We start from the raw sequence: 22191 nt of genomic DNA on the forward strand, positions 1-22191 counted from the left end.
TGTAGTGTCTGAATGCTAAGGATAAGAAGGTAAAGTCGAAAGAGACAAGCTCAGGCTGCGCCAGAGACATTCTGATGTCCAGAGGCTTCTCTCTTAGGTGGAAATCACTGTGGCTGTTTTGGACAGAAATAACAAGATTTTATAAATCACCTTATCAGGCTGAGTGTTTTTAGGGTATAGATATGATTATAGCCAGCAGCAAGGATATCCTGATTTTAGGTCAATTGATGTGATGAACTACAGAATTTTGGAACTGGAAGTAATTTTGGCCTAATGCTAGGCAAGCTCTTGAACTTCTTTTTGCCTTGGGCCATGGACAAGGGTCTGAGAACGCTCCAGGGAGGTGTTACTGCAACAGTCTTCTCAATTGCTACCAAATGTTGCTCACTTTTTAATCACCCTTTCTTATTCTGAACCCTGAACTGCATCTAGCAACCTCAACTTTCTATAAAGAAGACACCTTATCCAACATGCTTATGCGTGTACCATTTGAAAGATCTATGAAGACTGAAAAATGGATTAAAAAGAAAAGTCCTGCCAGGCACAGCGGTGTGCACCTGTAATCCCAATTACTCGGGAGGCTGAGGTGGAGAATCCTTTGAGTCCAGGTGTTTGAAACCAGCCTGAACAACATAGTGAAATGCCATCTCATATAAATAAAATACAATAAATTAAGAAGCCCCAACTTTTCCTCAGAAAGAAGATTCATTTACATATTCTTACAATACTTTATTCAACAAATATTAAATGAAAGTCTCTTTGCCAGGCACAGTGCTAAAAAAGTTTTAAAAATTTAAAAGAAACAAAGAAAGGAAAAGAGGGGAAAAAATGCAGAGCTAAAACAACAAAAGGTAGATTTTATTTAAAATTAGTTTAGAAAAAGAGGCGATGGACCAGGAATTAGAAAAAGCTGGCATTTAATTCCAGATCTTTTCTTAAATAACTGCAATCTTAGGCAAGTCACTGCTTTTTTGGGCCTCACATTTTCATCTGTGAGATGAGGAGACGGGGCAAGTTGTCTCAGGTGGAATGATCCATTAGTTTTCAACGTTGGAGAATAGACTGAGATGGCATGCTAATATCCACTGGGGTTCACACCAAGCCATTTTTATTATTTCTTTTCTTTTTCTGGTCAGCAGAGGGAATGCCGGGTGCTCCAAAGAGACTGAAGAAGGGATATGTTTCCCCTTGCATCCATAGAACTAGGAGGTGAACTTGGCTGCCTCACTTGATGTCCAGATAATGTCAAGACCAGAGGGAAGGCAGCTGGCCTGGGGCTTTCAGTGTTGGCAGCAAGAAACCTAGACCCAGGGGGCTGAATGCCATGTGTGTGATCCAAGCATTGCCACAGGAAGCCCAACAGGTCCAGCTCCTGGGGGTGAACACGCATCTTCCTTTCCACCTCTCTCTGCCTGTCCATGAGTGTACATTTCAATTTAGTGACCTCAAACTTGGCTTTCTAGCACAAACTTGTGTTTCTAATTTCTTTAGGATTTTTGTTCCCAGCCACCCCCTCAAGATGTGTCTGCCCAGCAAATCTTCCCAGGGACAAGGGGACTCAATTCCACACATGTGTGTACAAGATGACAGCCCCTCTGGCAGCTGTGAAAAGCAGATCCTGTGAGAGTGACAACGGATGGTGCTGACATACCCCTTGGCTACTAAGTTTGCTTCTGGAGCAATGGGACACAAGTGACATTGGACTTAACTGCTTATGTTCTTGGAGACAGTTGAGGTGTTATGATTTTACAATAATGCTTCTTCTTTTCCTCCAGTCTTGGGGAAGAACATCCCAGTCCTCAGCCAGGGCTTCCCACGTGCTTCCAGGGGAGATTCTTAGTCTGAGCCAAAGCCCAGGGTGGCACCCACCCTCGCTGGCCAACTCTCCTGGGCTACCTTTGATTTTCAGCACTAGCTCATGGTTTTCAGCTTTGGAGAACAGATTGAGACAGCATGCTAATATTCACCGGGGTTCACACTGGTGAACCAGAGACAGAGCACTCAATTGTCCTGTTTATAAAATGAAGCCAATGAATTAGACCAGGACTTTCCACCCTGTGCTCTGAGGTGCCCTGGATGTTCCTCACCGTGTCTGTAGACAGTAGAAGGAGGAGATGGGGCTTTGGTCCTTAAATCAGACAACTGTTCTTTCATCTCTTACATTTTGAATTTTGTTCATAAGATTTCCTTTGAAGAAAGTGTCCCCCTTTTAAAAAATAATTTAAAAAAATTTTGTAAAACAAATGGAATGAATGCATTCATTTATGTAACTTGGTTTTTTGACACCAGCTATGTTCCAGGCACGGCTATAGGCACCAGGGATTCCAGCTGTGTCGGCTGCTGTTACAGCCCTCCTTCTACCCACAGGCACTCATCTTTCCTTTACTCACCAGCTTCCTGCTGCATGCACCCAGGACTCTGCCACAGGGCTTTCTCAGCATGCTTGGTCAATGCTCAGGGCAGCCTGAGATCTGCAGGAGAAGCCTTCAGTTAACAGATGGGAGTTGGTAGAAAATATCCCTCGGTAGGGGCAACTCTGAGGCATGTGCTCCATTGTCAGCCAGAGGTCCCCACTGGGAATATGACTCAGTTGCTCATTAACACATCATGTTTTGGCTTCCTTCCTTCCATCTTACTTTCCAAATCGCCTACTGATGCTTTCTGGGATCACCTCCCAAATGAACTACTGGTGCTTGTATCCTTGGCTCAGGGGCTGCCCCTTGAACGGACTGGGACATCCTAACCTGTCCTGTAGAGCTTACAATTGTGTGTGTGCATGTGTTTATTAGACAATGGCTGGGGTCTTCTCTAGCTCCAGCTTAATCAAGGACACAGAGCCAAGGACCTGAAGCTGCCTTTGAGTGGAGCAAACCCCAGTCAGCCTTTTGACCAACCTCTTGATTGAGTTGCCAGATATTTACCAAGTGCCACTGTGAGCCAGTCCTGCACTGGGCTCTGGGTGGGGAGCCAAGCATTGGACTGGAAAATGGATCTCTGCGATTCCTCTTTTAAGATCCATTGGCATTCTCTCAATGTAGGGATGCAAGAGAAAATTCTGGCCTAGTAAGTTATAACTTGGAAAGAGAAGAAAAGACTTACCTATAATCCAATTTGAGAATAAAAGCAAGTTATAGGAGAGGAAGGTTCTTGGGCTGTATAACAGCGAAATATGCATACGATATATATGCATATAAACAATAGTAATAAATGCGCGCATGCATGCATATGCACACCTATCCACTCCTCCCTAAAACTGGAGAATAAAGGTACTAGTAGCAAATGGCTATCTGCCTTAGCCTTGGAGTCAGGGTGGGGCTTGGTTTCCTGAGCCCTAGCTAAGCAGGTTGACCTACAGAGCAGCCCTCTGGTTACAGGCAGAGGGTCCCTCTCCAATGAGCAGACCACAGAAGTCAGGGGCTACTATGCTACAAAGTGCAATGCAAGCAGCAGCACAATTAGGTCTAGGAGTGTTTGTTTCTAGGTCCTTTCAGTATTTGCAGGTGAAATTCCAATGGGTGAGGGTCTAACTACTGTAGTTGGGTCCAGCTCTAAAGAGCATTGCTGTCCACTGAGTTCCACAGAGTTTGGACCTTCATTCCACACAGTTATGTCTGACTCTCTCCTCCAACAGTCACATTGGCTCTTGGCCACCCCAGATGATTAAGTTGCACGTTTCATCAGCCCAGGCAGGCGTGCAAAGCTGTTATTTGAGAAACTTTGCTAAGCTGCAGAAGAATATGAAGGCTATGTTGTCTGGCACTCAAACAACTGGTCTATTCGTTCGAATAAAATGGGTCAATTCCTTTAAAGGAAACAAAGCCATTGAGAACGGTTGTTTGGCATGATAAAGACAAAACCCACTGGCTGAGAGAAGTCCTCGTCTTTCACCAAGAGGCCCTACAATGTGCCATCTCAGCCTCCCTATAACTACATTTGGTCAATTTTTTCATTTCCCTTTTTATTTTTAATAATATAAACTTCTGGATTGGACAGCTCAGATTGCAGTTGGCTGGAAAGGATTTCCTTTTTTCTCTTGGCTCCTGCCACCTCCTTCTGTCATTGATATTGTGAATGATCCAGTGACCAGCTGCTGGGATGGGGCAGGGGTTGCTGATTGGGATGGAGAGGGGTTGCAGCCTGTCCTTATTTCCAAGTCTAGGTCTGAGCCCCAGGCCAGCTGCAATGATGCCTCCAAGCCAAAAGGCTGTCCCTTTTTATTTCCCCATAGACCCAGGGAAAGGATTGCCTCAAGCACTACACAATATGGAGTTGTTGGAAATGGGAGAGGTATTGGTAGATGTCCTCCGTGTGAGATGTGGAATCTCCTGAGGGTCTGGACAGTCCCCTTGTAGAGATCAACTTGGTGTAACCCAATTCTCGCAGCCCTCGGAGACTAAACCCAAATACCAAGTGACGGCTTCTTAATCATTTGGCTCCCTAAGTGATCCTCTTTTGACAGACAGAAGATATCTCACTCTAGTATGGTGGCAGAGTGAGGGCCAGAAACTGGCTTTCCTGCCTCCCCATTAGGCTCCCTTTCAGTCCAGAGACAGAATATACAACTCCTAAGGGAGGTCTCAAGTGAACACCTAAGGAGGAAAATGGTGTGGTCAAAATTTCCCTTGAATGTCCCTCTGAAAGACTTCCTTGCTCTTGTCGGAGACTGATAAAATGCAGTCATTTTTCTCCCAACCTTGGACCAGATCACTACTGCTTCTTGGAGCCTCAGATGATGTAGCTGGCTCACACTTAGTAAAGTGTTTAAAGTGTGTCTTTAAACCCTAGAGTCACTTTCTGCATGCGGTGGTGATGATGTGTATGTGGCCATGGATGGACCATCAAAGAACATATTCAATCTGGCACTCACCTTGGAATCCATGGTCAGAGGGAGGAAGGACAGGTGGGATCACGTATGCTGTTCACTTGTTTTTCCCTCTCTACTTGTTTTGATTGTTTATTTGAATATATCTAGTTCAATTCATGTAAGTTACATGTGGCTGTAGGTAAATCCACTGTATACCACGGTTAAAGGCAAGAGCTCTGGAGTTATGCTGATGTGAGTTCAAATATTGGCTCTGTCCCTGCCTTGAGATTTTGTGCTACTTACTTAATTCTATTCTTTTTTCCTCATCTGTAAAATGGTAATACCTGCCTCATAGAATTCTTGAGAGATCTAGATGAGAAAACAAACATGTGTGACGTGTTAAGCACAGAACCTGGTTCAGATAAACACTCAGTAGCTGCCAGATAAACACTCAATAGCTACCAGCTCTGAGGTTGCATGTGAGGATGTGAGGATGATAATTTAATGGTTTTCCTGGGAAGTAGAGATTGTATATATATAGAACTTGCCTAATTTGGGATTTCATGGATTCTCTTTTCTCCCTCCTTCTTTATTTTGTCCCGATCTCTTTTAGTTTGTCTTGGTTTGATCTTCTATGAAACATTTTGACAATAAAAGCAAAAGCAAAATAACAGAATGTGAAAGTCATTGGGCTGTGCTGCAGTTCCTAGGTACAAGGTATATGTGTGCCTAAGTGAGGCTCTCCATGTGTCTGGATGTAAGATAGATATTTTTAGTCTATGTCTCAAAGGAGAAGAAGCATATTGGATGGAGTGTAACATTGATCTAATTAAAGACAGAATGGTTGTGTTGAGAATATTAACTATCTAATAGTTAATAATTTAAACTAATTTTTTTATGCTTAACAAACATTTGGAGACATAAAACCCATTCCTGTGTCTGGTACATACTCACAATGTATTTTTGGTCAAGTCACTTCTCTCTGGGCCTCAGCTTCTCTCTGGGCCTCAGCTTTTCTCTTTGTACAATGAAGATGTTGACTTATTTTTACTAGTAAAAAACAATTCATCAAGCAAAATGGTACATACAGCTCCTGTATAAAAAAACAGGTCAAAGTGGAGCCATTCTAGTTGAAGAGCTTGCAAGTTGCCTAGAGCTTTTTAAATTTTGGGTCCTCTATGTCTTCCTAAAAAGCTTCTTATGGGCCTTCAAGATGCTCTCAGGCCCCAAGAAAATAAACTCTTTGTTCTAAATTGTCTTAATTCAATGGTGTTCACATCTTTAACAGTCTAGAATCCTCCAAATCCCAGCAAATAAGAGAGTAGATCTACAGTGAAATTCTGGAGTGACCGTAGGAGCAAATGTATTATCTATCATTTTTGGACTGCTTTCTTTGAGAGAAGCACTGTGCTTAGCTTCTTGAAAAGATCATCTCATTTAATCCCGACAAATTCTCTTGAAAGTAGCTACTATTATTATTTCCATTTTGGAGCTGAGGAAACTGAGACTCAGAGAGGTTAAGAGGCCCAAGGCGACAGAGCTAGGATTTGAACCACATCTATCTGTCTCCAGAGCCCACATTCTTAACCATTTATCGAGCTTCCAGCTGCTGAGGTCAAGGAGAGAATTACTTAGTAGGCTTGAGGAAGCTCCTCTATTTTATTGTCTAGCTCACTACTTAAAACCACAGTCACTGCATTTGTTTAGAAGTGGTTGCCAGATGTAATTTTTGTTAATGGAGCCGTGTAAACTTGCATCCTACGAACATAAATAATTCACACCCTGAATGAGCATGTTTGTTGGTGCACCCTCTTCATCAACAATGAAGCCCTGGAAGGATTGTTTCATGTGTACTCTTGGAGACAGATTGTCGATTGAGTTTCACAGATAATCCAGTCATCCTTGGGCTGGATGGGAAAGGTTGCTTTTGCTTTTGGCTGCTATCTTAGCTGTCTTCCATCACTGGCCAAGTTAAGGAGCTCCTCCCAACTCAGTCATCCAGTCAGCTTAGTAAGAGTCAAACTTCCGGCTGGCCATGCACCTGTTAATCAGGGTGACCCAAGCCAAGGGCAAAGAGCCGTCTTGACATGTTAAATGATGCAGACAGCCTAAGAAACATGTTGGCTCTGCGCTGTCCTTCTGACTCACCACCTTCTACGTGACTGGACTCTCCTGTTCTCCACTCCCCATTCTGGGGTGTCTTTCAGTTTGCAAAGCATTTTAAGTTCTATTGTTTCATTTGATTCTCCCAATAACCTCCGGGAGTTAGATAATCTCAGTCCCTGTTTTCAGATGTAGAAACCAACACCCAGTGGGATTCATGACTTGCCCCAAATCTTGTGGCTGCTAATTAGCAGAGCAATGATTCAAACTCAGGCTTTCTGTCTCCAAATGATACGTCCCAACTGACTCAGGCTATGGGCTTTTAAATTCTCTACCTTTCTTTTCTCTCCTAGTTGGACCTCTGACTTTATAAGCTCTGGTTTGTCCATTGTTGATTCCATTTCAGTGGCTGATAGTTTCTGCTTCAGATCCTAGTCAGTTTTCCTTATGGACAACACAGTGACTCCATTTGTCTTTCACTTTATTCCCTCATTTTGTCATTTGTCCACAAAGATTTATTAAGCACCTTCTGTGAATCAGGCACCGTGAACAAGAAGAACAAGAGACCATCCGGACCTCTCTGCCATGTTGGATGCCATCAACTGGATTCCTTTCCTCTATTTCCTTCATTGGCTCCTTCTTCTTCATCAATGCCTTAAATGTTGGCCAAAAAGAAAAATAAAAAAACAAAGCAAAAAGCCCACATATACACACACAAACCAGGAGGTGGGCCCTAGCTGAGAAGTGCAGATGTAGTGCTCCAGTGGGGGTCAAGCTGGAGTGCAGATTGGGGAGTCACTGCTTATTCTTGGCATTTGAAAATCAGAGAGAGCGAGACTGCTCAGGGGAAGGGACAGAGCAGAGGTGCTTGCAGGCTGAAGCTGCACTCTGATGCTTGCGTTGAGCCTACACTAAATTTTGGAAAAAAGCAAACCAGTCACTGACATTTAAAAATCAGAGCAATTTACAAAAATCTAGGTTTCTGGCATTTCTTTAGTGATGAGAATATCTGGCAATACTGGGCCTACATCACAAGGTGACAGGTGACTGCAACTGAGTGGCTGCCACCCCTTTGGAGAGGCAGGTATGTTCCAGGTCCCCACTTTCCCTAGACAGCTCCCTCCATTTCCATTCCTTGCCTAGCTGCTGAGGACTTCCACATTTGTGATCCTCGTATAGAGTAAGGGGTGGGAAATACACCGAGGGAAGAACACTCACAGTCACTGGATAACTCCTAGGTAAACCTCTTTTTCTGGTTTCACCTCAAATTTTTCCATTTTGCCCAGATTCTAGTCAAAACACACGAATTCCATCTCCTAAAAGGAAGGAAGAACCTCTTCAGAGGTGGAGGAGTTTAATACATTGCTCATTGCAGCAGGTGCTGGACAGAGGTGGTTATTCATTCCTACTAATAGAATTAAGCCCACTGCCTGGTCTCTAGTGCACTTACAAGTAATCAATACCTAAAGTAAGTTGGAAATTAAAAGGCCCCCAGCCCTGCCTACTAACAAGAAAGAACTGGAGAGGGTTGGGAATTTATTGTTCCGTTTTGAAGCCAGGAACCACTCAGACAGGGCTGGAGAGCAATTTGTTTTTTGCTCTCCAGTTGCCACTGGACTGACTTTACCCCCGCGATGTAATCTTGTTATGCTATGGTTATACTGGACCACATAAATTCATCCTTTGTCCTCCAATGAAACAAATGTTTTCTTGCCTGCCCTTTTTGCTTTTATGAAAAAAGGTCATCACAGTATTTTCTGTTTTAGCCTGAATATGCTTTTATGAAAAAAATTAGGAACCAAAAGGCATATCTTACAAATGCTCCAAATAAAACAGTATCCTGAGTTCTGAATTGTTTTGTGCCTTGCCCGAATTCTTTGAAAACCCTGAAAATGATATTATTTCCTTTTTTTTTTTTTTTAAAAAAAAACAGTGAAGTGGCTCATTGTAGCTGAGGATTTCCATAATAATAGCTCCAGTACCAAGATGTCAAAGAAGTGATCACTCACTTCATGGGGTACCTTTTCATTTGTTCATTCTTAGAACACGATCAACTTAGTGACCTGAATACAGTGTGTTAGGTAAAACACTCAGCTGGGTTCTGAATTCTAGAATCACTTTGCTGCTAGCTTGCTGTGTGATCTTGGGGAAGTCACTTTCCCTCTCTGGGACTCAGGTTTTCATTTGCAAAATGAGTAAATTAGACTGGATCAGGCTTCCCAAAATTTAGTTATTTAAGTACCACTTTCATGATTTTTGCCACAATCTCATATTATCTGTTCTATTGTTAATACGCCTTTTTGGGGTGACTTTAAGTACATCTCTTACAAACATACTTTGTATTGCTATTAACAATGAAAAACCAGTATCATGTTCCCCAAGCAGAAAATAATCCTAAAAATAAGTACAATGAGAACAAAGCAATTATATTCAATTCAGATACCGTCAGCTGCCACGTACTGGTTGCTCACATCAGCGGAGTGACAAACCTGTTTCCTGTGAAGCTACTCATTGAATCCCCATGGTAAATCTATGAAAGAAGGACTACTATTAACCCCATTTCACAGAGGAAGATGCTGAGCCATCAAGAGGTTTATTAACGTCTCCAAGGCCACAGAGTGCCTGTGTGCTTTAGCAGGGATTTTTAACCCAGTCAAGCTGTGCTGTTTGCCTAATGGTGTGGGTCTGCTGTCCATTTGTTAACAAAGGGAGATTGTCTTGTGTCCAAGGGTGTTAAAGACACACTAACACAAAAAGAGATTTTCTTGCTGATGTCATCAGAGGTGGTGAAAGCGGATCGGAAGGGCGATTTGATGTCCTCTACCCCTTCACTCCTCCTGTGTGTCTGCTCTCTTCAGTGCCTACCTGACTGCACGAAGTTCTATTTTGTGATTCACTTGCTCTGTACTTAAATCCTTATCTTACTCATTTTCCATTGCTGAATATCACATTTTGCCCCTAGTTATTTTTCTTAAATGAAATTTTAGAAGAGAGACACAAAATGGGATTTTTCACACGAGGCGGCTCCCCTCCATTAGGAACACAAAGGGAGTCTGAGATTAGCGGCAATCAGCTCAGTCCTCATAATGTTCCAATAATGACTTGGAGTATCTTTTAATAGCAGTTAACACATCCTGGAGGGCCAGTGTGGCAATTGTCATTCACATCACCCCACATCTCTTTCACCCTGGGTTCCTGGGGGATTCAAGGTGGTGGCTGGTGACAGCAGGTAGGAGTGGAAGAAGGAGGGGTGGGAGGCAGGCAGGGATGGAAACCACAGCCTCGGGACAATCTCTGGAGTGAGTGAGCTGGGACTGCAAGACTGATTCATAGCAGACCTGGGGCCAGAGTCATGAAAAGTTGATCCAAACATTTGTGCAAAGCGCTTCCCTGATGTGCGATAAAGGGCCCCCATAAATGTGACACATTCCCCATTCTCTACAAGAAGGAGAGGCCGGGCGCGGTGGCTCAAGCCTGTAATCCCAGCACTTTGGGAGGCCGAGGCGGGCGGATCACAAGGTCAGGAGATCGAGACCACAGTGAAACCCCGTCTCTACTAAAAATACAAAAAATTAGCCGGGCGCGGTGGCGGGCGCCTGTAGTCCCAGCTACTCAGGAGGCTGAGGCAGGAGAATGGCAGGAACCCGGGAGGCGGAGCTTGCAGTGAGCCGAGATCGCGCCACTGCACTCCAGCCTGGGCAACAGCGTGAGACTCCGTCTCAAAAAAAAAAAAAAAGAAGGAGAGTCAAGCGCCTCTGGCAGGTGCAATAGCCTGAAACTTCCTCCAGAGTGCGAATCACTCACGCTTGCCCAAGCCCTGAAACCCTGGCGGCTTTTCAAGGCATCCAGGGAGAGTGTCAGGTGGCTGGGGTGGTGGGCTGATTTCACATAACAGGGGCTACAGACCTACTCTTGTTTTTACCTTAATAATCATACTAGAAACAGCTATAGAGCCTGTGCTGTGTATGCGACATTGGGCTAAGAGCTCAACATGCATGATTGCATTTAGTCCTCTTCAACACTGTGGAGTCGGTACTATTCTTATCCCTACACTACAGATGAGAAAACTGAGCCTTGGAGCAGTTAAGTAACTAGTGAGTGGTGAAGCCAAGATGGGAAGCCAGGCAGTCTGGCTTCAGAGCCAAAGCTTTAAAAACCCTGCGATATGCAAAAAGAAGAGGTTTATTAGATTCTAGGTGGCTCACAGAACAGAAGTGAGAGGAACGCTGGGTGGGACAGGAACCAAGGAAGATCTGGGACTGTTTCTTTAGGCCATTGCCATGGAATGACTCAGCCTTCAGGAGTGTATGTTCAGCAGCTGATTTTCTGCTCTGTGGTTTGGACTGGGAGCTGATCACAGAATGTGCTGTGTTTTATTACCTTCTGCTCTGGGCTCAGCTCTGGAGTTGGAGGTAGAAGGACTGTGTGCTGTGTGACCTTGGGCAAATAATTTAACCTCTCCGGGCCTTAGTTTTTTTTTTAAATCTGTAAAATAGGGACAATAATAGTATCAATTAGATAGAGGTATTGCAGGGATTATATTAGCAAATATCTGCCAAGCATCTAGCATGGTGCTTGATACTTAGCAAGCACACAGAATGATTGTTAATAAAGGTGGGCGGGGGCAGCTTGTTGGGCCCCTACAGCTGTGGATCCTGAACACCTCTCCCCTTTGTCTACTCTGTCAGCTCACCCTGAGGAATATGACCACTTTTTCTATATGGTCCGCTAGAGAACCTTGCTACTCAAAGTGCAGTCCGTGGACCAGCAGCAGCAGTGAACTGCTCACCTGTGAGTTTGTTTGACATTCAGAGACACAGGCCTCTCCCCAGACATCCTGAATCAGATGCATTTTACCAAGATCACCAGGTATTTTGTAGGCACAGTAGTTTAAGAAGCACAGCCTCAGAACTTTAAGAAGCAAATAAAAGAAGAAAAGAGGTCTAGAATCTCTTTATCATCATTAGAGATTCAGTATGAAGCATGTACTTTTGTTTTTCAAAGGTACAACCTTTAGGATAATAATAATTCCCATGATGGTAGCACTTCACAATGTGACTAAAAGGCCATCACACTCACTTTTTTGCTTGCTTTGCAGTACGACCTTGTATGGTTGGCAGAGCAGCCAATGTTTTCTTCCTTTTACAGATGTGAAAACTGAGGCAGAGTCTCAAGTGATTTTCCAGTGTTACCCTGCTACCAAATGTCAGAGCCAGAAAGCAAGCCAGGTCTTTCAGCATCCTAATTCAGGGCGTATGGCAGTTTCCATTCTGTTCATGAACAATGAGAGAATCAATGCTGGTTCTTCCTCCTTCTCAGTTACCAGGACATAGCCTGTCACCAAGTCCCATGACATTGTTCCATTAGGATGACTTGGATTCAGGCTTTTGTTATGATTTCCCTTGTTCTACCTTCAGCTAAGCTCTGGTGATAATAACAACAATATAAGTGATTGCATATTGAAGACTTATTCTGCAAAGAACCTTTCTCGTGTTAATTAACTCTTTTCATCCTCCCAGCCACTTTATGAGATAGGCGCTATTACTATTACCATCTTATTATAGATGGTACAACTGAGGTTGCAAGTGAGAAAGTTGTCCAAGATCAAACAATAGCAAGTAGTGGAGCTGGGGTTTGAATGTGAGGAACTGTTCACATCTCAATTCCTGCACTAGCTTCTGAGATGGTGTGTCTATTCACGGTCTGTAACATGGGTGTCTTCCTTCCCCTTCCTTCTCTCTTCCCCAGAAAGCCTTTTGTTTTTCAATAGCATGTTCTGATTGAAGCCACCCTCTTTTTGCATTCCCCAACGTGCACTAATACCCATTAGACTTTATCATAAATTACTTGTTAATTTCTTATTGCACTCATAAGACTATAACCTCCAGGAAGACAGGGGCTTCTTGGTCACAGCTGTTGTCCCATCACAGTGACTAGCACAGAGCAGGTGCTCAGTAAATGTTTTTTTTAAAAAAATATATAGAATTGGGGTCTTACTATGTTGCCCAGGCTGGTCTCAAACTCCTGGGGTCAAGCAATCTTTCCGCCTCGGCCTCCCAAAGTGCTGGGGTTATAGGTGTGAGCCACCATGCCAGGCCTCAGTAAATGCTTATCGGATGAAGACATTCTTTGCATTAGTTAGGTCTCTTCACCTAGGCTGTAGTTACATGTGGAGAGTATCCAAAACTATGTCTGTATCCCCCACTGCACCTCAAATGGTTCCGGAATGCCATACAGTTGATATTTATTGATGCAAAAACATGTGTTCCCCTCAGTGCATTCATCGAGGGCTGACACAGCCATTGGTATTTAGTCCTCTGGGTTTCTTATCTCTAAAACAAGGTGAGGTGAGGCCCTCACAATTACCTTGTTTATCACCACCAGGGTCCAGGTAGAGATTTCCGGCCAAGCAGGGCCTGTGGTAAGGAGACACCTGACTCCCGATAACACCACAGACTGAGCTCGCGAGGTCCCATGTAATCAGTGGCTGCATTGACTACAGCCTGAGCCCTGGACCAGGTGCCAGGCAGGGGCCTGTGGGAGGTCAGAGTCTGTCCCCTCCCTGGCCCCTTGGCACAAACCAGTGCCGATGAACTAAAGGAGGAATTCCTGCCTTTGAGGTATGAGCCAGCTGGGCCGCTGCTACCGATCAGCTAAGAAAATAAGTCATCCCAGCTGCCTGCGGTTCCCCCAAGGGCTGGCGCCAGAGTGGGAGCTGGGAAGGTCTTCCTGGGAGGGCTGGGAGCTGCTGGAGATATCAGTTGGGCTCAGGTGAAAGCTTTGTGGATGGGGAGGTCCAGACTCCAGAGTATAGGATTAACTCTTATTTTCAGGCTCTGGGCTCACAGTCTGCCTCTTGGCTTGTCTTCCAAGGGCTGAAGCCACAGCTTATGCATTTATGTGATTTGGGTAGGCAGGGACCCTCATCGGTGTCCCATGGGGTGGGAAGATCCTTCTGGTTGATTAGTTGGGGAGGAATGGGCCTGTGCTCCCTTCTACCTAGCAGTCTAATACTGGGAGTGTTAATTTCACCCACTGCTCACCACTCGCCCTTTGCAAGAGTCCTGCTCTTGAGGCCTGCCATTCTCATCACCCCTTAGAAGAAATCCAGTTGAATTCCCACGGAGGTAAGTATAAACAGTTCTACCATCAAGGTCTCAGAAGAGTGCCTTAAAAGCAGTAAAGGCAGGGCAGGGGGCAGCTGTGACCATGAGGAGGGAGAAGGGTCTCCTAGTGAAGGCTTTGGGGACATGTCCTACTAGATGCCCCCCATCCTGCCTCTGAATCTTTTTAGTCCCCCTAAATCCCTCTTCAAGTTCCTGCCTTTCCTCTGGTCCTCATTCCCTCCCATTCCCCTTGGAACCTTTTTGCACATGACAGTCGGCTCAGGCTCAGGCAGGAAGTGGGGGCATAAAAGGCATCAGAATGACATGTGAGGCAATAGTTTGTGATTTATTGGAATATTAATGTGTTTTTGAGCTCCCTCCATTGCCTTCCTCCTCCCCATGTTAATCAGGTAGCTTGGGCTTCTTGCTTCGGGGACTCTTGTCAGCAGAAACAATCTGCAGCCCATGGTTCATCTGGATCTTGTGAAGAGATGCTCTTAGGTGTCCTTGGGGAAGGAGAAAGGGGAGGCAAGGAGCAATTCTCTGGAATGGGAAGAAAAGAGAGGTCTGAGGCAGGGGCAGCCTGGGGTAGAGACCAGGGGATGCATCTCCTAGGCACATTCTCAAAGAGTGGCACTTTTTGCTCTCTGTGGATGTCTCTCTGGCTGTGGGAAGCTGTGAGCCTTCTGTGGCAGCTGCCTAAGGAGATGAAGAGACCCAATGGGGATGGCAGCTGGTGCCCCCAGGAAGGGGGGACCCTGGGGCTGGGGACCTGGGTCTCAGTGGAGTTCTGTCTCCCATGCAGGACATCAAAAGAGAGTAGGTCTTCCATGCAAGGGGTCACCGTAGAGGTGGACTTAGAAGAGTCAGGGGTTTCGTGATTGGCTGGAGGTTACAGACCCCTGTCTTGTTTCCAGACCATCACACAATTATACTGTGTTCTTATTTGCAGCTCGGAGAGGGAGGGAATGGGGTGCTCCAATAAGGACTTTATCCCTCAATCTCCATTGTTCAGGAATAAATTGATTTTAAATAATAAAGAAGGTGATATTCTTCTCAAACTTCAGTTGGAGGCCTGCAATTTGTACTTGCCCACTTGATTCCAGGGTGCAGACTAATTCAGGGAAAGGGGATTCTTTTCCTGTGGCAATATTTCCTATACCACTTGCACACATTGCTTTGGCACTTCCATTTATTCATTTATTTTATAAATATTAATTGAGGGTTTACTATATGTTAGGTACTGGGTTAAGTGTGGAGGATACAATGATGCATGAAGCCACCCGCCATTCCCTAGAGATCTCATAGTCTCACAGGGAAGACATGTGTTCATCAAATAATCCTACAAATGTGTATATATACATGCATATACTGGGATAAAGCCTTAAAGAAAAATAGCTGTTGCTACAAGAGTGAGTAGTGTCAGGTCTGGTGAAGTCTGGAGTTGAGTGGGAAGTGGAGGGGTTCAGGAAAAGCCGTACGTTCTGTTTGAGCTGAGGTTTGAAGACCCATATGTGTGTGGGTGCATGTGTAAATGAGAGCATGCACACAGGTATATATGTGCATACATGTGCATGTATGTGCATGCATGCAAGAAGGGTATTTTAATGAGAGGGAAGAACATTCCAGGAGGCCTTGAGGTGGAGGAAGAAGCCAGGTTCCTTTAAAGAACTGAAAGAAACCCTGGTGGCTGCACAGAGGTGAGGCCCGGGAGGGGGCAGTGAAAAGTAAGGTCACCTAAGGCCTGAGACATCGGGTTGGGTGGTTTGGCCTTTATCATAGGAGTAATGGGAAACCATTGAAGGTTTTTAAGCCTGGAGGTAATAGAATCTGATTTACATTTTAAAAAGATTATTCCGACTGCTGTGCTCAGCACGGATGATGGGAAGACAAGAGCCAAAATAGAGAGACCAAAATTTTGCAAGGATATAGGTTTATCTGTAACCACGGGGAAGAGATTCAAACATTATTAAGTGAAAAACAAAACAAAAACAAGTTGCAGAACCATAAGGATGATGTCATTTGTTTTTTTTCAAAGCATGCGCACATTTATGCATGTCCATTCACATCATAGCAGCTTGTGGATGCATGGCTTCTTTCCAGCCCTTTGCTATCACTGGCACTTCATTGCAGAATGGAAAACATCTTAGATTTGGGGGTCCCAAGAGCTTGGGATATTGTCACTCTTTACTGACTTAGGGCATGTCATTTAGCCTCTCGGTGCCTCAGTTTTCTCATCTGCAAAATGAGGGTATTGGACCAGATGAGCTTTAAACATGAATTCCTTCAACCTTTGGATTCTTGTGACTCTGGGCAGGAAGAAGGTGTGAATAAGAGAGGTTGCATACATTATGCAGGCAAATTGCCTACCCCAGCTCTGTTTTAACAGTGCAGGGTTAGGGTGACATTCTAGAAGAGCAGCAGCAGAACTTCGGAGAGTGAGAACATCTCCCAGGGCAGCCTGACAGCAGGAGGAGTGGGCAGCTGTCTCTGCACTGTGATTTACCACCTGCCTGGATCAAAATAGGCCCGTCTCTTGGCCTGCTCCAGGAAGCTCCTTCCTGGGAAACAAGGGATTAACTTACCCAGAGCTAGTGCTGGATCTACATCAAGCTATTCCCCTCCAGGATCCCATAAACCCAGATGAAGTAATTTTACTGGTAGAAATGAAAGAAGGGGACCAGAGAAAGGGGGAATCAAGGTCTAAGCAATTTTGAAAGACAGTGTCTTGGTGGCATCCTTCTTATGACTGGCCTGATTGGGGTGAAGGGGTAAGTATCACTGGGAGTAGAACTGGGGTATTGTTTCCATATGGCTGTACTTGGAACACAAGTTCTGCAGGATGTAAGGTGTTATTCAAAATAGGGATTCCACAGTCAAATAAGTTGGTGAGATACTGGCTTAAATAAAGTTGAGCAGGTTTTTCTACCATAGGACTTCTTAGAGCTTTACTAAACTAACTTCATCATGAATTCTTGAGAAAGGAGAAAATAATATACAGTGCACCCACCTGTTTACAAGCAACACTTTCTGGGATAGGTCTTCCACAGGTCACACGGTAAAAATGACAGACTAGGCTATAGGTTTGTGGGGAGAGAGGCTGGGTCTTATTTCCACCTGAGCACCCAGTACCTATGAGAGTGATGAGTCCATGGTGGGTACATGGACTGATGGCAAGTGAACTAAAAACTTCCAAATGAACTTTGCCAATTTTAAGATGTGGCTGGTACACCTGGATGTCTAAATTCTCATATAATATATCTTAGTTCTTATCTTAGAAGTCTCCTGTTAATATCAGTAGGGTGACCATAGTAACCTCATTAAAATGGCTGCCTCATTATCTTTAAGAGCTTTATCCTTTATTCCTGGTAACATTTTCATGTTCATTCATTGCAAGGTAAGTGGATGGCCTGAATGTTAGGAGACCTGAATTCAAGTTCTACTGATAACTATGAAATCTACTGATAACTACTGATAATTATGCTAACAAGTTAATCATCTAAAGTTTTAGGGCTTTGATTTCCTTATGTTTGAAGGTCAAGGATGGACTATATATTAGTTTTGCAGTGACAACAGATGATCCCCAATCTCAGTGACTGATGGTCTATTTCTTTCTCGTGTTAGCTTTGAACTGGGTCAGCTGCCTCTCTGCACTGATGACTGGGAATCTTCATTGTGGGCCCAGGTAGAAAGTGCAGCTCTGATGGAGGCATGCTGAGTTATGCAATGGCTCTTAAAGCTTCTGCTTGGACAGAACCTACTTCACATATGTTCATATCCCTCTGTCCAAAGCAAGCCACATGGCTGAGCCTAGCATTAACAGGGTAGGGAAGTACCATTGTCCCTCAGTATCCTCAGGGGATTGGTTCCAGAACCCTGTGTGTATACCAAGATCCAAGGATGCTCAAATTCCTGATTTAAAATAATGTAGTATTTGCCTATAACCTATGCACATCCTCCTGTATACTTTAAATCATCTCTAGATTACTTATAATACTATATATAGTCAATTATTGCTTAACGATGGAAATGTATCCTAAGAAATGCATCACTAGGTGATGTTTTCATTGTGTGAACATTATAGAGTATATTACACAAACCTAGGTGTGTACAGCCTCATACACACCTAGGCTATATGGGATAGCCTATTGCAGCTAGTCTACAAACCTGTGTGGCATGTTACTGTACTGGATACTGTTGGTATTTGTAACACAATGGTAAATATTTGTATATCTAAACATAGCTGAACACAGAAAATAAACAGTACCAATATGGTGTTATGATCTTGTGGACCACCCTTATATATGTGGTCTGTCATTGACCAAAATGTCTTTATGGGTGTTGCATGGTTGTACTATGTAAATTCTAGGTGACTAGTCATTATATTGTATTTTAAAATTTATTTTTTATTGTTGTATTGATTTTATTGTTTTTGTGATCTACAGCTGGTTTTTTTATGCAGACCATAAATATAGAGGGGTGACTGTGTGTATACCCCTCCCACAGGAGGGCACTGACAGTCACAAGACAGCAGTGAGGATGTCTGATTTTTTGACTGGGAATTATCGGTGACATGGACACAATCTATCATGGACTAGATGATAGTTACTGTCCTTTAGCCCCAGCTTTAGTATTTCTGGTGTTCTCCTAGAATGAATCCAACCCTGATGCACAGTATTGGGAAAATAATTTTTAGTGGACCTTAATGAAAGAGAGAAAGAACAGCTTTTCACTTGCTGACATCTGGCAGCAAAATTCTGGAATGGGTTTTTGCATAGAATGTGATGAGCAATTGGATTAAGGAGTAGTTTGTGCACTTCAGTTTCATTTCTAAGAGTCATGCCAGAAAGAACTCATTGGTCTTAGAGGGGTCGTGAGACTGGTGCTCTGGGGAGTGACATGCACAGTGAGTCTGGGTTTCAGTAGAACTTTGGCAACATCTCCTTTGGATACATGACTAGGACGATTTTTTTTTTTTTGAAGTTACCAACTGTATCTGGCAAGTAAGAATGAAGAGGTGGATGGGTTGCCTCAGGGCTTTGCACTCAGGCTTTCCTCATTTGGGCCATACTTTTAGCAACACTGGGTTGAACTCTAGTTCATCAGATCCATCCCGGGCACTAACCTGGGAAGGGTAAAAATACACAGTGTGATGAAACTGGTATTCTTAATTGATCATCACAGGTAAGAATCATGGGTAAGATCAGCAGGATGAAATTGAACAGAAGTAAATATTAAGACACCATATTTAAATTTCAATAATTGATTATATAAATAGAGTATTAGGGAGACCTGACTTGATAATTGGCCTTCTGCTACAAGATTATAAACCCTAGAAGTCTGGTTGAGAATAAGTTTAATATAAGCTAACATAAAGCAACTGCCATATAAAATACAATGTGGATAATTATATATATATTTGCCCAGACAGTTCCCAAACTCCCAGTCTCAAGAGATCCTCCCACCTTGGACTCCTGAAGTGCTGGGATTATAGGCGTGAGCCACTGTGCCAGGCCAGATAATGATTTTAGATTTTATAAATAGCGGTACAATCAAGTCTTATTTCTAGTCCATTGACTTGGATGGGACAGCTGGATTAGAGAGGGATGGATAGAGAGAGAGAGATATATTGAGAAAGGGAGAATTTAGCTTGCCTTACCACTCAGTGAGTGTATGCCCTAGGTTGAATCAAAGCTGGGATTTGTTAATCTGCTATTCCCTTTGCTAGTTTCATTTCCTTTATGCCTCTCTGAGTATGTATACTTCTCTGTGTTGAGTCTGATTCTGCTGTAGTTAGATACATATTTTAATGCCAAGTTTACAGTGCAAGTGGCTTCCTAAATGCAAGCAATTGATCATGTGATCCACTAAAGAGAGTGATCTAGCACTTGAGAAATCTGAAGATGTTGGATTTCTTGAGAGGTAATAATACTGTTTTACAAAGTGGCACCCCTTTCAAGGGCAATTTAGGTAATACTGTTTTTGCCTGGTGTGCTAACTTTACATTCCACTTTCTATGTGAGATATGACTCTACACTGTCAAGATCTATGGATGTAATGGTTCTGCTCTAGTTTGAGAGGATGTTAACAAGTCAGAGCTCATAAAAAGAAGCGTGAAATGTCACTAGAACACTTGAAGGAATTAGAATGTTTTGCCTATAGAATGAAAGCTTGAGAGAATTCTGAAAACTGCCTTTGAATATCTAAAGGGCTGTCATGTATCTGAATACATTCCTGTATTGTTCTGAGAACAGAGTCAGTGATAGTTCATGCAAGTTTTGCATGACCTGAGGTAAGGAAGATTTTTCTAACAATTTATGATAAAAGATGGAGTAAATGGCTTTCATAAGGTAGTGAGTTCCCTGTTCCTTGCAGTGAACTAGCAGAAGTTGATTGACCGTGTCTCTGAGACGTTCATAGGGAGATCTCATCTTTTATTTCGTCAGCTCTCATCCACCCCTCCAGAATTCTGTTGGTTATTACACCTGATTTTCCTCTTAGAACTCTTGTTAGGAACTCCAATTGCAATTCATATGTCTCAGATGAAGTGATGTTGACTTCACCTTTGGCTTCAGGGATCAGGCTATGAGGTTCAGGTCTGGCATGACATTCTTGGCTACAGTAATTATTAGTGATGGACATGGGACCTGATTCTGGCCAAAGAGAACTGCTGAGCAAGGAGCATGACTCTCTTTCCCTCTGGGTTTGAAGCAGGAAGGATGTAAGTCAGGGAGAGGGTAGCCCTCTTGACATCATGAAGAGCTTGAGAATGGAGAAATCATAGAGAGGGGAGAGTCAAGAGATGGAGGGGGGCCAGGCCTTGATGACCATCAAATCACGCCTAAAATTAGCGCCCCTGCAGGGTCACCTGGTCATGTGAGTCAGCATACTCCATTCTGTGGTAAGACAGTTTGAGGAGAGCTCTCCATAACTGGGAAACAAGAGTCCGTGATAGTTTCAAGATGTGCCATGAGGTTAGAGACTATAATTTTCCAGATGGTGAGTTACAATGTTGTTCACCTAGTTATCTCTCAGATGTGTCTGTGGAGGAACTAAATGCCATCATGAGTTTCATGAGCAAGAAACACATTGCAAGTGGCAGAAAACTGAGCACAGAGTTGGAGTGATTTCTCTTAAGTGCTTCTGGAAGCCTCTCCTCTTATGCTAGAGGTGGAAGCCTAAGTTGAAAAAGAGGAGAGCATTTGATTTTAACATTTTTGGGTGCTGCCAAAGTCATTTAAAAGTCTTAGTTCATACTTACTAATTTTGCCAGAAGTGACCTATGTAAGTGCATATGGTGGTGAGGATGGGGGTAGGAGAAGCAACTGTGATGTGGGAGTTTGCAATTGCAATGAAGCAATTTAATGAGCTCAGATATGACAAGAGCAGGGGGCAAAAAGATTATGAAGTCATCTAAGCCCACAGGTGTAAAAAACATCCTTGTGAATTCTAGGCATACGTGACTTGTGGTGTGGGTTTAGTACACTAGAGGCTCTGGGGTGCCCTTAGTCACTTCTAATTTCTTCTTCTTCTTCTTTTCTTTCTTGAGATGGAGTCTTGCTCTGTCACCCAGGCTGGAGTACAATGGCATGATCTCGGCTCACTGCAACCTCCGCCTCCTGGGTTCAAGCAATTCTCCTGCCTCAGCCTTCTGAGTAGCTGGGATTACAGGCACCTGCCACCACGCCCAGCTGATTGTGGTATTTTTAGTAGAGATAGGGTTTCACCAAGTTGGCCAGGCTGGTTTTGAACTCCTGACCTCAAGATACACCTACCTCGGCCTCCCAAAGTTCTGGGATTACAGGCATGAGCCACCGTGCCTGGCCTGTCACTTCTAATTTCAAGCTCCAATATCTTCTTGTCTTTCATCATTGGAAAAAACCCGACCAACTTGGAGTGTTTGTTTATTCATTCAATAAATATTCTAGATGTTGCCTGAGCATGTTTCAGGTGCTGGAAATTCTTCAAAGAACACCCTAAGTCCCTGCACCTCATGGAGTTTGCATTCTTTGGAGGAAAGGATATTAAGCGAAAATATGAAATATTAATATAGCATCAGTTAGTGTGTTAGTTTCCTGCTGTTAACATCACAAGTCACCACAAACAGAGTGGCTTAAGACAACACAGATGTATTAGCCTGCAGTTCTGGATGTTAGCAGTCTGACATGTGTCACACTG

At 43.7% G+C, this 22191-nt stretch overlaps 1 long non-coding RNA gene across 2 annotated transcripts in view; it reads left to right on the forward strand.

Moving 5' to 3' along the window:
* The window catches only part of LOC105482340 (uncharacterized), a 46929-nt gene extending 38897 nt beyond the window's left edge, over positions 1-8032 (forward strand). For both annotated transcript variants that reach the window (XR_011624513.1, XR_011624512.1), the window contains exon 6: positions 1492-8032. This is a non-coding gene — a long non-coding RNA (uncharacterized lncRNA). The remainder of the gene's footprint in view (positions 1-1491) is intronic.
* Positions 8033-22191: the final 14159 nt, after the last annotated feature.

This window comes from Macaca nemestrina, chromosome 6 (assembly GCF_043159975.1).
Source record: "Macaca nemestrina isolate mMacNem1 chromosome 6, mMacNem.hap1, whole genome shotgun sequence".
In the NCBI taxonomy this organism is placed as follows: Eukaryota; Metazoa; Chordata; class Mammalia; order Primates; family Cercopithecidae; genus Macaca; species Macaca nemestrina.